The following is a 13,307-nucleotide window of genomic DNA, read 5'->3' as shown; positions in this document are numbered from 1 at the left end:
GTGGGGGGGCACCCGGGGGGCTCAGTGGGTGAGCGTCTGCCTTCAGCTCAGGGCCTTCTCCCGGGTCTTTGGGTGAGTCCTGCACGGGGCTCCCCGCACGGAGCCTGCTTCTCCCTCTGCCTGTGTCTCTGCCTCTATGTGTCTTTCATGAATAAATAAATCAAGTCCTTAAAATAAAGAAACAAACCAACCTACGAGGTCCCTCCAACCCAGGCCCATGCTGGTTCCACATCACCTGCCTGGAGAGTAGTCAGGAGCACAGTGCAGCGATACCGGAAAATGCTTAAACTACCGTGGTCAGAGGGAAAGGAGGACGCAGCATGGTGAGGACTGTAGGATTCTACTACCTGTGGATAGGAACTGCGAGAGTCCACGAAGAAAGAGAGTGGTTTTTCACTTTCCAAACTGTTTGGGAAATAACGTTGCTAATTTGTTAACTTTGGTTTTGTCCTCATGTTAGGAGTTAGTGGGACAGTTAGGGAGCCAGGGCCAGGGTCCCCAGCAAGAAAATGTTACAGAGTCAGGACAGCTAAAATAATACGGCCCTGACATCCTGTTCTGCAGCTCAGGACACAAATGTTAAATTGTCCGATTGTGCATACTATCCAATTGTGGTTAGAGGTTCCTGGACAGGTGCCGGCCACCTGAGCCTCCAGCCTCCTGCTCATCCCCACACACTCGTTAATCCACACACTCGCCCCCATCCCCTTCTCCTGGTACGCGCGCGCCCACACACATGCCCCTTCCCACCAAGCACTGGTGAGGCTGGCGGAGGTTCCCACAGACCGAGCACCTCGGGAGGCAGCGAGCCTGGCACTGCCCAGCAACAAGACACCTCCTGAGCCTTTCTGGCATCCTAGTCCCAAAAGTCACTTCTTTGCCATGTGACCCAGGCAGCACTCCAGCCTCTGCACATCGGCTCCTTTCTTGTCTCTTTCTTTCCTTCTTAGGAAAGGATTTGTGTCCCCTTTTACACCTGTGGCTCTTGGTCTCCCTGCTTCGAAGAATGAAGAGGTAGAGCAGACAATGAGTGGGGGGCAGCCATGCAAATTTTATTGAGCAAAAGTATAAAACTTCCAGAGAAGGAGAGAGGGGGGCCCCCTGAGAGGGTTGCTCCCGAGAGGAGTTCTAAGTTTAGGGGGTTTTATGAGCTCTTTTGCAGAACTATCTTAAGCAATCAGGTGTGTGCTGAGTCATGCCCATCAGGGCTTTGGACATGAATCTGTCTATTAGGTTAATGTCCACTTTTTTTTTTCCTGACATCTGGATGCTTAGGTCCTAACTGCCCACTGCCCAAGATATTGACAAATGCTTTTGTGGTTAATTATCTTATTTTAGGACATTTTGCAGAAGTCATTTCTGCAAGGGCTGCAAAGCAGAATGTGAGTGTGGTCCCATCTAAGCTGCAGCGCAGGGTGTCAGAGCTGTATTATCTTAGCTGTCCTGACTCTATATTTTCTTGTTGGGGACCCTGGCCCTGACTCCCTAACTATCCAATTCACTCCTAACATTAGGACAAAACCAAAATTCCTCTCTCATTTTCTTGCACCTAGCAATTTGACACCGTTGCTTTCCATCCCAGGAGCTTATCTGGGTATTTTTCCAGAGAATTCCGCTTTTGCCACCTGTAATCATCCCAACTTGGATCCCCACAAACATTTCACAATATTGTGTCCAGCCTCCTTCAGTGATATTCAGACTGGCATGGAGCCCAATCCTGCCTCTGCCCCTTTCCCCCTGAAGGGCCCTGGCCCAGGTACTATAGCAATCTGCCTCTCTCTCTGTCCTGATCTGTGATGTGGGTGGGGGTGATAAAAGAGCCCATCCCACAGGGCTTTTTTTTTTTTTTTGCAAAAAAAAAAGCAAAAGCGTGGAGAGCAGGTATGAGCTCTCAGTATCTCAGCAGTTAACATGTGGTCACACTTTGCCAACTGCCATTTTGCTCCCTCCTCTCCACAAAACATGCCTTACCGGGGTCTGGGACCAAGGCTGACTCAGGTAGTCCTTTATCAGCCATTTCCCCACTAAGCAACCTGGATAAACAGCCCAAGTCAAAACATTTTCGTTGAGGTGAAAACATTCTCCAGGGGCACCTGGGCGGCTCAGTCGGTTAAGCATCTGCCTTGGGCTCAGGTCATGATCTCAGGGTCCTGGGATTGCTTGCACCCCACATCAGGCTCACTCCTCAGCTGGGAATCTGCTTCTCCTTCTCCCTCTGCCCCTCCACCTGCTCATGCTCTCTCTCTCTCTCTCAAATAAATAAATAAAATCTTAAAAAAAAAACACCCAGATACATCTGTATTGCTGGTAAAATAGTCTTAAAAAAAAGATTTTATTTATTCATGAGAGACATAGGCAGAGAGAGAAGCAGGCTCCACGCAGGGAGCCCGATGTGGAACTCGATCCTGGATCTTGGGATCACGCCCTGAGCCAAAGGCAGACTCCCAACCATTGAGCCACCCAGGTGTCCCTAAAATAGTCTTTCTTACACATATATGTTCCTTGTTCAGGAAGAAAAGTCAAAATCTGCCACAGACCAGTATTTAGATTATGGAGGGCAGGGGACGGGGGAGTTGGCATTTCAGGGAGGGATGGACCTGGGTCCTGCTTCTCCTCCTAAGAAGACTGGGCAAAGACACAGAGTCTAGAAGAGACCTCCCCATGGACGGCCAGCAGGGATCCTCAAGAACCACAAACCCTCCAGGGGGAGGGCAACAATATTGGAGGCAGTGGTATTTAAATGAGCCAAAGTGAACGGAAACGAGGAAAGACCTAGAGGCAAGAAAACCTGCTCTCCAGGAAGAGAGGAGGGTTCTGCTTGGCCAGAGCATGGCAGGCACGAGGGGAAATAAGGTGGGGAAGGCATCTGAGCAGCCAATAGCTATGGGTGTTGGCAGGTTACTTTGCCATTCCAGGTCTCTGTTTTCTCAACTGTAAAATAGGGATAAACGTAGAATCCAGTGCTCAGGGAAACCTCAAAGATTTAGGAGACCATACTTGCTCTTAGGATGGATCCTGGCATAGTTATCGTTTGTTGAGTGTTTCTAAGGAACTCCCCCCACACACACACACACATTTTGTAAGAGTGCCTCAGGATATATTGATCATTAAAAAATTTTTAACTGTGGGGACACTTGGGTGGCTCAGTGGTTGAGCGTCTGCCTTTGGCTTGGGCTGTGATCCCAGGGTCCTGGGATGGGGGTCAAGTCCCACATCAGACTCCTCGCAGGGGGCCTGCTTCTCCCTCTGCCTAGGTCTCTGCCTCTCTCCCTGTGTGTCTCTTGAGTAAATAAATCTAAAAAAATTAAATACTAAAAATAAATAAATAAAAAATTTTAACTGTGATCAAATAAGCCAGATGCAAGAGGTCCTCTGTATCAACTATGAATACTTTATTTTTTATTTATTTATTTTTTAAGATTTTATTTATTCATGAGAGACACACAGAGAGAGAGAAGCAGAGACACAGGCAGAGGGAGAAGCAGGCTCCACGCAGGGAGTCCGATGTGGGACTCGATCCCGGGACTCCAGGATCACACCCCGAGCCGAAGGCAGGCACTAAACTGCTGAGCCACCCAGGGATCCCCCAACTATGAATACTTTAGAGCCACCAAAGCGTTAACTGTTGTGGCTAGAGGAGCACATGTCTGGATTTACCTCAGAATGAAGCTCTTCCCTGCCAAGTTGTAGAAAGATCTGGATTCCTTGCAAATGTGTCATTGATTAGGAGGCAATTATCCTGGCCTTTCTTGCTTCGCTTTGTTTCATTTCGTTCTGGCCTGTGCACGTCTGCTCTCGTACAATTATACCATCAAGTTCACAGCTGCACTTACGACAACTCTGCTGGGCAGGACACTCAGGCCTGGAGCCTGGGCCCACGCAAAGTCAGCAGGATGTGGTCACACCAACCGGACAGCATCTCCCAAAGCGAGCGTCTCCAGGACACCCTGCATCAGGAGCCATTCTCCACAAGTTCCTCAACTGGTTCTTATGCCTCCCAAGGCTTGAAAGCACCATTCCTGAAGGATTCTTCTCTAAGTGCCAAAGCTTGTGGGTTTCTTTTGGGGGGAAGAGGGTTCAAGGTTACAGTGTCGCCATTCGTACCAAAATGGAACAGGTGACAAGGAAACCAATCCATGAAAGTGAACCTTTTGAAACTTTGAAGGAAGGACTTAACAATGCCTAGACTTTATGTACTACATCGTAAAGTATTTCCTCCCCTCAGATGAACATATCCACTCACTCCCACACTCCCTCTTTGAGTTCCCACAGTTCAGGAGGATGAGAAAGTTCTGGATGCCAACAGTGATTCCACTCTGAATCCAAAGTATCATCTTTCCCTTGGCGGGCTCCCGGATCAGCTAAATGAAAGGGCATCCTGTAATTGTAAAACAAAATCTTGTTTTATTTTGTTTCACAGTATTACCATATGCAACTACTTCTGTGATTCCAGATTTCCTTGATACAAAATGAAATTAGACACCCAAGCTAATTTTTTTAAAAACTTTGGTCTCAAAATGTGCCTCCAAAAAAAAAAAGTGACTTTGCCCTTTTGTAACAGATATTATGAATGTCAACTTGTAAAGGAAGGTGTATACCATAATTACATTATAAAATGAAAGCACACCCATAAAATGCTGCTATTGATCACATGTAAGATTCATGGAGAGTGCTACAGATAAAGACGCAACTTGAAGACAGTGGGGAGGCATCGAGGGCTCCTCCTGGCCCCCAGACCAGCTGTGACCAGAGGACCTGTGTCCGTGTGTCTGTCCTTGACACATTCAATCACCATCTGTGAAACACTGGAGGTGGGGGCCAGGTCTCTGTCTCAGGGGTGGCCACACCTCCTCACCTGGGGTGGGTGGAGCACTTCTTGGTGGAATGGTCCCGGGCCCAGGATTTTATGTGTCAGAATACCCCCATCACGGCAGTAGTACAAGAAACGTCAGTGGAGGGCAGGATACCAAGGAACCACCACTCTGGTTAATGTGTAATTGGGTCCTGGTCATTCGGTAGCATCAGAAGAAAGGAGGAGAGGCCTGCGCTACACAGGCTATTTAATCTTTTACTAAAAAGTTTTTTTTTTTTTCCCACCAGCAATTAGGAAAGCCTAGGACTCAGTCACAGGTTCAGAGGTTCCTCATTCTTTGCATTTTGCTTTGCTTTCCTTCTGTTTTGAGAGACTTCATTCTTTAGCATAGTTTTGGGGATACAGCTTTGGGCGAGTCAGCTCACTTCTCAGCCTCAATGTCCTCATCTGGACGGGGGAGTGCTGGCTCACCCCCAATAACAAGATGGCCACTAGGGAATTAAATTCAAGAACAGACGGGGACACCTGGGTGGCTCAGTGGATGAATGTCTGCCTTTGGCCCAGGGCGTGATCCCGGGGTCCTGGGATCGAGTCCCGTGTCGGGCTCCCCGCAGGGAGCCTGCTTCTCGCTCTGCCTGTGTCTCCGCCTCTCTCTCTGTCTCTCATGAATAAATAAATAAAATATTTTAAAAATAAATAAATTCCAAAAAATAAATAAATAAATAAATAAATAAATAAATAAATAAATTCAATAATAGATGAAAAATCCTTCATACAGTGCCCAGCACACAGTAGGAGCCATCTCCACGGAGCTGGTACTGGCCCATGCCATCGTGCACCTGCTCGCCAGATCCACGCCTTGGTTTGACAAGGGGAGAGTGGGCGGGTGGGAGCCTGGCAGGCCCAAAGGGACATGCGAGCTGCTTCTCCGTCTCCCGCACCCCTGGCCCAAGAGCAGCAGAGCCAAAGGGTGCTGCTCGGGAGAGCAGACCTCATTCCAGGGGAGGTGGCCTCACTCGCTCAGGTTAGCACCCACGGAGGAATGTGGGCGCCGTCTCTCTCACAGGCCACCCCACCCTGCCGACCGCATTCCCACTCCCACGGCCCTCTGCTCCTCCCGAGCTCCATTCCTGCCTCCGCCTCATCCCTGTGTCCCCCTTCTCCCTCCGTGGGAGCCGCCAACGGCTGAGAACAGCACTTCAGAACCACCCTCCGATCCACACAGCCCCACTGGGGGGGAAGGTGGGCAAGGCCAAGACCCTCCACGCCGAGTTCAAGCAATTCCTCTGCCTGGTGGGCTGCCCACGCAGCCACTTTCTCTCCGGGTTTGGGTGGCAGAGGAGAGATCCAAGCCAGGGGCTGCCAGGGTGAGGACAAATGGTTTTGAATCAACAGACCCAGAGCTATGAACGCCATGTGGCACAGCCTCAGAAGTATGTGTGACTCAGGAATATTCCTTTTCTTCCCCAGGTGTGTGAATGACGGACGAGAAAGTGAGAATAAGCAGTCAGCACCGGGGGTGATGACTTCACGTGAGCAGTACCGGGCAGGCAGCAGGGCAGGAAGAGATTGGCAGGAAGAGGCTGGGGAGAGCATTTGGACCACAGAGGATCAAAGCCAGAAGACCCCAAAGGACGACCAGGTGAGTCCTACCCTCTTTGTGAGGTGAGGACGCAAAGGCCCAGGAAAGTCAGGTGAGTTGTACAGGTTTTCCAGTCATTATGGTCAGGACTCCTTCTCCAACATTCTGTCCCCACACTATCCCTACCTCTCCCTCTGACACAGCAGACACCTAATACTGGGGACCAAGTGAGGCATGAATGAAAAATATGCATTCCCCACTTGTGAGCACCTCCTGCTGACGGCGGACCAGAGGAGGCAGGCTGTGAGCAAGGCTCCTGAGGGCCCCGGGCAAACACTGGGGGGTCCTGGGTCGCTCCTGAGCAAAGCAGAGTTTGAGCAGATCCTCGAAGACGAGAAGCAGGCCTTGGGAGGACGCATTTCAGGGGCAGGAAACGGGGGCAGTGGGAGTGAGGGGCTGCTGGCCTGAGGTCAGTGGCAGACAGATTCCTCAAGGCTGTGGGCGAACAACCCCCCTTGGTTTAAGACCAAGGTCAGGGGCGGCTGGCCGGGGCTGAATCCAGCATCCGGCCAAGGACAAGCTCCTGGTAGCCACATTCTAGGCATTCGGGGCCTGGCTGCTCCTGGGGGGCCTGGGGAGCAGGACAGCAGGGCCGAGGCCCCCTCCGCGGTCCCTCTGGCAGGCTCCACACACACCCTTCCTGCTGTGACAACTCTGTTCTCTGTGCAGCTGGTTCCAGCCTGTGGCTGGGGGTTCAGATTGGGGCAGGTGTACCCACGGAGGCCCACCAGAGTATCACGGGGGCTCCTGGGAGAGCCTGCCCACCCAGCCGGGCCTGGGTTAACGACAGGTCACGGCACTCCTGCTCTGCGCCCAGAGTGGCACCCACAGTCAGGCCCTCCCTGGGACCAGATCTTGGGAGAGAGCCACCACTCCCTCATTCGTGCAGTTGGTGGGGCCTTCTGTCAGCCTATGATGGGCACCGACTGAGGCACCCAGGGAAGGTCCAAGGGGTTCAAATGGCCCTGGCTTCTCCCGGCCCCCAATAAGAATCATGGCTGCCACCCAAATGACCCCTTTCCGTGGTGACAGGCCCCATGATGGTGGTTTATGGATAGCAACTCACAACATTCCCACAGAGCACTTGGGGAAACTGAGGTTTGAGAGGTAAAGTGACTTTCCCCAGGTCACACGGTTCTGTCTGGCTTCGCACTCCCCCAGACCATGCTGGGCCTCTCAGCAGAGAGGGCACAGGGGGAGCAGGGGCTGTGTCACTGGCTGGGGTCCTTGGTCTGGAGGCCTGTCTGAGCACTGGCCTTGGAGCCCTGTAGGCGTCGGAGGCGGCTTCCAGGCACTTGCCCTGCTGTGCTCTCTCCAACTTTCTTGCTTTGGTTCCAACTGTCTATTCCTTGCCGACTAATGGCTCACGTGCCTTCCCAGACACCGCTCCTCCCTGGAGGCCCTACTCTGGACTCTTCCAGAAGGCAATGTGGAAACCGCCTCCTGAGAACACAGAAGTCGTCTCCTGCAACAATCCTGCTCTCTTCATTTGTCAAATCTCAGGTTGGACATGTTTTAAGTACATGGGCCTTCCCGTCCCGACCAGAGGCCAGGAGCCATGCCCATGCCTGACAGTAGGGAGTGGTCCAGGAATGGATTTTAATCCTCCCAACTGTGGGGTAGGAATGATCCTCCCCATTTAGAGATGAGAAAATCAAGGTTCAGAGAAGTGACAAACCAAGCTCAAGGAAGGGAGGGATGATGGCAGGATCTGAAGCAGCCATTTCTGCCCGCCTTTGTGGCTGTGAGAGCCCTGCTCCATGGGCCCAACCAGGGCTGCCAGGGCCCCAGAGCCCCCTACCTGGGACTCAGACACTGTTTGCACCCCAAACCCTGGATGTGCAGATGTGCAAACCTCTTGCCTACAGCACCGGGCCTGGAAGGAAACAGCCAAAGCTCCTGGAGCTCTTCCTGTGGCTCAGGCCTTCAGGGAAAAAAGAGAAGAACCACACGGAGGGGAGATAAGCGGTCTCCAAAGGAGGAACATCTTCACATCAGTGCCAAAGAGAAAAAAAAAAAAAAAGTGGTGCTTTCTTTTATTTTTAATGAATAGACTTTTTTAGAGCAGTTTTAGGTTTACAGAAAAACTGACCAGACAGTACGGAGTTCCCACCTGCCCACATTTCCCCCACCCGAGATCTCTCCACTATTTACATCCGTATCGGTGCATTTGTTACAGCTGATGCACCAGTATCCCTACCCACCAAACTGCAGGTTGCAGTACTCAGCCTGTCGAACATTCAATGGATTCTGACCAATGTACAATGACATGTGTCCATCTCACTGTGTCATACAGAATAGTCTCACTGCCCTAAAAATCCTGCATCCTCCACCTGCCCAGCCCTCCCTCCCTCCCTCCAACCCCTGGCAACCACTGGTCTTTCATGGTCTCCAGAGTTCTGTCTTTTCCAGAATGTCATGGAGGGGAACCACACAGTGTATGGCCTTTTCAGATTTGCTTCTTTCACTTGGGCATTGTGCATTTACGTCTCCTCTATGTCTTTTTGTGATCTGATAGCTCAGTTCTTATTATCTGTGATAATATTCCGTTATCTGGACGCAACACAGTGTATCCATTCAGCTGCCGAAAGACATCTCAGTAGCTTCCAAGTTTTGGCAATTATGAGTAAAGCTGCTGTGAGCGTTCAGGCACAGGTTTTTGTGTGGACCTGAGTCATCAGCTCATTTGGATAAGTACCAAGAAGCAGCAATGTATTTTTTTCGATGGGCAATCATTTCGTATTTACAGACTCTTGTGTCATAGAACTGTGAGATCAGAAAAAGCACCTGTGACATATTTGGGTAAATATGTGTGGAGTTATATGATGTTTGAGGCCACCAGAGCCATATTCAAGCCAGGAGAGGGGAGAAGGGAAGATGATCCAGTGTAGGAGAGAGAGGGGAGCAGAAGGGAAGTATGGAACACCAACAGACTTGCAGGGTGTGCTCCCCAAGGCCTGAAATGTCAAGGGCCAGCAGAGGACAGGGCAGGTGCTGCATCAGAAAACGGCTTGAAGTCTCAAGGACATGGTGTTTTAACTGGGTCTTGGGAAGGGGCAGGATTTCAGCAGGTGGACGTGCGAGCTGAAGAGCATGCCAGGTTGTGGGCACAGCCTGAGCCGGGGTCCTGGAGAAGACAGTGCGGGGCCATGGGGGCATGGATGGCTGCGAAGGGGGTACCTGGAGGGTCACCTGGATTTGCAGACCAGAACACCACTCTGGGCCAGGGACAGGCTGGGCCACGTGTCGGTGGGGAGCTGGTGCTCTGAAGATCTTCTCAAGCTAAGGGGGTTCTCAGGTGGCTGGTGGCTGAAATTTTCCACTTGTCCTCCTGTTTGCTTTCTTTCTCAAAGCCTCTTTGTTTGGGCTCCCTTGCCTGGAGGCATGAGCCACACAGCACCCTCCTGGCTGGAAGTGAGTGGAAGTGAGTGTTGGATCACCATGACACACCCCTCAGTTATTGTGGCTGTGACTCAGCCTTCACCCCTCCCAGCCCTCTGCCAGCCCGGAGTTTGCCCTCCCACCACCTGCCTCCACCTGCCAGAGTGCTCTTCTCCGTAGGCCACTGGGTGGGACCTGGCAACTCCCTGCCCAGGGGAGAGTGGGAACGGAGGGGCCCACCAACAACGACATGTGATCATCGCCACTGAGACACCAGCTGGCTGGTAGGGATGACTGTCACCCTCACATCACCACTCACAGTGAGGGACCGAGGAAGCCGACTGGGAAAGCTCAAGGAGCTGAGAGCACATGGCCAGGGAGGCGCATGGATTCTCCCAAGGACTCGGGTTCCAGAGCCAGGCTTGGAAGTCAGGTCTACTGAGCACCAGCTAAGTGCTGGACACTGTTGTGAGCACCACTGGGGATGCCGATGTGAATGAGACAAGCCCCTGCCCTCAATGGCCGACCTGCCAGGGGCAGGGGGATACTCCACAAATCAGCAGGCGGTGGAAAACTCACTCTCAGGGCCTGGGCACGGGGCACATCCTCTCCCTGCTGCCCAGTGCCCGGGGTTGGCACACACACACACTGCTCGCCGTCCTCCCCCTGCCTTGAAAGGGCGCTTTCTCCTTTTCCAGGAGCACCAGATCAAAGTCCTAGGGCACCTCTGAATGCTGGGACAGTGCAGCTCACACCTTCAGCTGAGCAGATTCCTAGAGGCTTGGGGCAGGGGGGGAGGGGGGAGGCCTGGCAAGCCACCTGTTCCAGCTGCCTCCTCTATGGTGTGTCCTCTCTACCACACCGCGGGGACTGGTACTCTCCAGGGGACAGAGGCTCACTACCTCACAAGAGGAACCATTCCAGAACTAGGCAGTGCTAACCAAAAAGCCCTTAAAAAATATATATATATTTATATGTAAAATTTATAAATATAAATATATATATATATATAATTTATTTATTCATGGGAGACAGAGAGAAAGGTAGATCCCAGGGCCCCGGGATCCCACCTTGAGCCAAAGGCAGATGCTCTACCGCTGAGCCATCCAGGTGCCCCCGGAAAGGGCCTCCTTAAGCCAAACCAACATCTATCTCCTCCTTTCTTCTGCCCACCGCTCCTTGTTCTGCCCTGAGGCACCCCCATTACATATCCCATTGCCTATGACTCCTCTTCACCTTGTACCCCCTCAAATACTTTGTGTTACCCTTAAATCCCTTCCTAGGAGTAAATTTCCTCAGATTTTAAGCCATTCCTCAAACACGGTCTGGTCTTGCCCTTGCCTGCCGATGCCCCCAGCACCTACCACTCTAGCACCCTCCAAAAATGCTTCAGCAGGTGACCGTTGAGGACACGCAGGCCAGAATGTCACCCGGGTCTCCAGTTCTGCCTCACCTCAGCCTGGGGATGGATGGCAAAGGCCTGGGCAGGAGGAGCCGCAGGAGTGGAGGGTGAGGACAGTCACAAGTGAGCAGACACCTGAGTCTCCCCCTGGCCCGTCATCCAGTTGTCATTTATGAAGGGCCTGTTATTGCCGGGCCAGTGCCAGCTGAATGCTGGGGTAGTAGCCCTGCTGATGGCTTTGTGGCAGAGAAAGGGGAAAAAAAAAAAAAGAAGTAAACACCTGATTCAGAATATTCCAGACAGTGATAAATGCTTTGAAACAGACAGAAGGTGATAAAAGACTTTGGCTCATTAGAAAAGGATGGTCAGGAAAGCTTCTCAAAGAGGAAAGGGCTAGACTGCTCCAAACAGCAGTAAGATGGAGCCAGCCCACAATGAGCAAGGAGAAAATAATTCCAAGTAGAGGGGACTGCCAGTGCAAAGGCCCTGAGGCAGGGATGAGCGGGGCACACTCAGAGGCTCGTGGTTCCAGCAAAATGAGCAGGTGCAGAAGGGAGAGGGCAGTGGGAGAGGAGGTCAGAGAGGTAGGGAGCTCGAGTTTATTCTAAGATCCAGGGGCAGTTCCTTTGGAGGGCATCAAGCCTCAGATATGATCTGACTTATCTTTAAATTTTAAGAGAATGGAGAGACCAGTGTAGACAAGGGCAGTCAGTAAAGGCTTCACAGAAGAGTCAATGAAACCTTCCACCACAGGACCAAGGGTAAGTCTCCATCTCCTACCAGCAGTGAAAAATGCATCCCTTTAATATGGTTTCTCTCAAGAAGACAAGTGCATGCTCCCCAAGCACAGGAAATGAGGCTCGTCATCATTAAGTCATTGGGGAAATACAAATCAAAGCCACAGTGAGATGCTACTTCACATCCACGAAGGTGGCTGTCCTTAAAAAGAGTGTTGGTGAGGACAAGGAGAGAGCGAAACTACACACAAGGCTGGTGGGAATGCAAGATGGCACAACCTGCTTCGGGGAATAGTTTCTTAAAAACTTGATTTAGGGGATCCCTGGGTGGCTCAGCGGTTTGGCGCCTGCCATTGGTCCAGGGCGCGATCCTGGAGTCCTGGGATCGAGTCCCACGTCGGGCTCCCGGCACGGAGCCTGCTTCTCCTTCTGCCTGTGTCTCTGCCTCTCCCTATATATATATATCTATCATGAATAAATAAAATCTTTACAAAAAAAAAAACTTGATTTATCTGTGATCTAGCAATCCTTCTCCTAGATACCTACCCGTGAGAAATGAAAACATTGGTCCCCCTAAGGACTGCACATATGCTCCTGGCGGCGTTACTCACGGTGGCTACAGAGTGAAAATGACTTGCGGGCCATTAGCTGGGTGGTGGGCACACACGGCGTGGTCTCTCCACCCGTGCTCAGGAATACCATTCAGCGGGAAAAAGGCATGAAACACTGGCACGTGCTACAACCTCAGAAACATGCCAAGTGAAAGAAGCTACAGGCAAAAACACACATATTGTAGGATTTATGACATGTCCAAAAAAGACCAATCTACAGAAACAGAAAGTAGGTTAGTGGTTGTCAGGGGCTGGGAGGAGGAAGGGGGAGTTACTGCAAACAGACATGAGGCATCTTGGTGGGAGACGGAGAGGCTCTAAAATTGGCTTGTGGTGGTGGCTGCACAGCTCTGCACATTTGCTAAAAAATCACTCAAGTGTACACTCACAATGAGCATTCGTGGTATGTGCATTACACCTCAGCAAAACTGTTCAAGGAGGTGCTTTCTCCTCCAGCACCTACTGGATTTTGTGCTCCACCATGGCAGGGACTGGCCCCTCTGTTTTAGCAGTGTCCCCAGCACCCAGAGCAGCCAGGCACCCAGTGAGCACCCAGTGACTCTGGTGCAATGAATGAGTGAAGCCATTAAAGCAATGACCTTTAGCTGGGTGCGCAGCCCCCTGGGAGCTCCCTCCCTGTTTTGTCTCCCTCATCCCCCTACTTGAAAGACTTCCCTACACGGCTGATCCGCTTCCTCGTGGGTCTCTGCCACGCTGCAAC

At 51.5% G+C, this 13,307-nt stretch overlaps 1 protein-coding gene and 1 long non-coding RNA gene across 3 annotated transcripts in view; one reads left to right on the top strand and one right to left on the bottom strand.

The window, feature by feature from the left end:
- Positions 1-4,362: 4,362 nt before the first annotated feature.
- TTLL1 (TTL family tubulin polyglutamylase complex subunit L1) overlaps positions 4,363-13,307 on the bottom strand; it is a 50,532-nt gene continuing 41,587 nt past the window's right edge. The window contains exon 14 of one of the 2 annotated variants that reach the window (XR_008664850.1): positions 4,363-4,378. The gene's annotated coding sequence lies outside the window, so the exon portion shown is untranslated. Of the gene's footprint in view, positions 4,379-9,744; positions 9,864-13,307 lie in introns of those variants that run through there. The other variant, XR_008664848.1, reaches the window with a different exon arrangement.
- On the top strand, positions 5,995-8,259 carry LOC129511516 (uncharacterized). Its single transcript, XR_008664851.1, has 3 exons — positions 5,995-6,180; positions 6,284-6,507; positions 7,836-8,259. It is a non-coding gene; the product is annotated as an uncharacterized LOC129511516 (long non-coding RNA).

The sequence above is a fragment of the Nyctereutes procyonoides genome, unplaced genomic scaffold (assembly GCF_905146905.1).
Source record: "Nyctereutes procyonoides isolate TBG_1078 unplaced genomic scaffold, NYPRO_anot_genome, whole genome shotgun sequence".
In the NCBI taxonomy this organism is placed as follows: Eukaryota; Metazoa; Chordata; class Mammalia; order Carnivora; family Canidae; genus Nyctereutes; species Nyctereutes procyonoides.
This window is presented reverse-complemented; position numbering and strand designations above follow the sequence as displayed.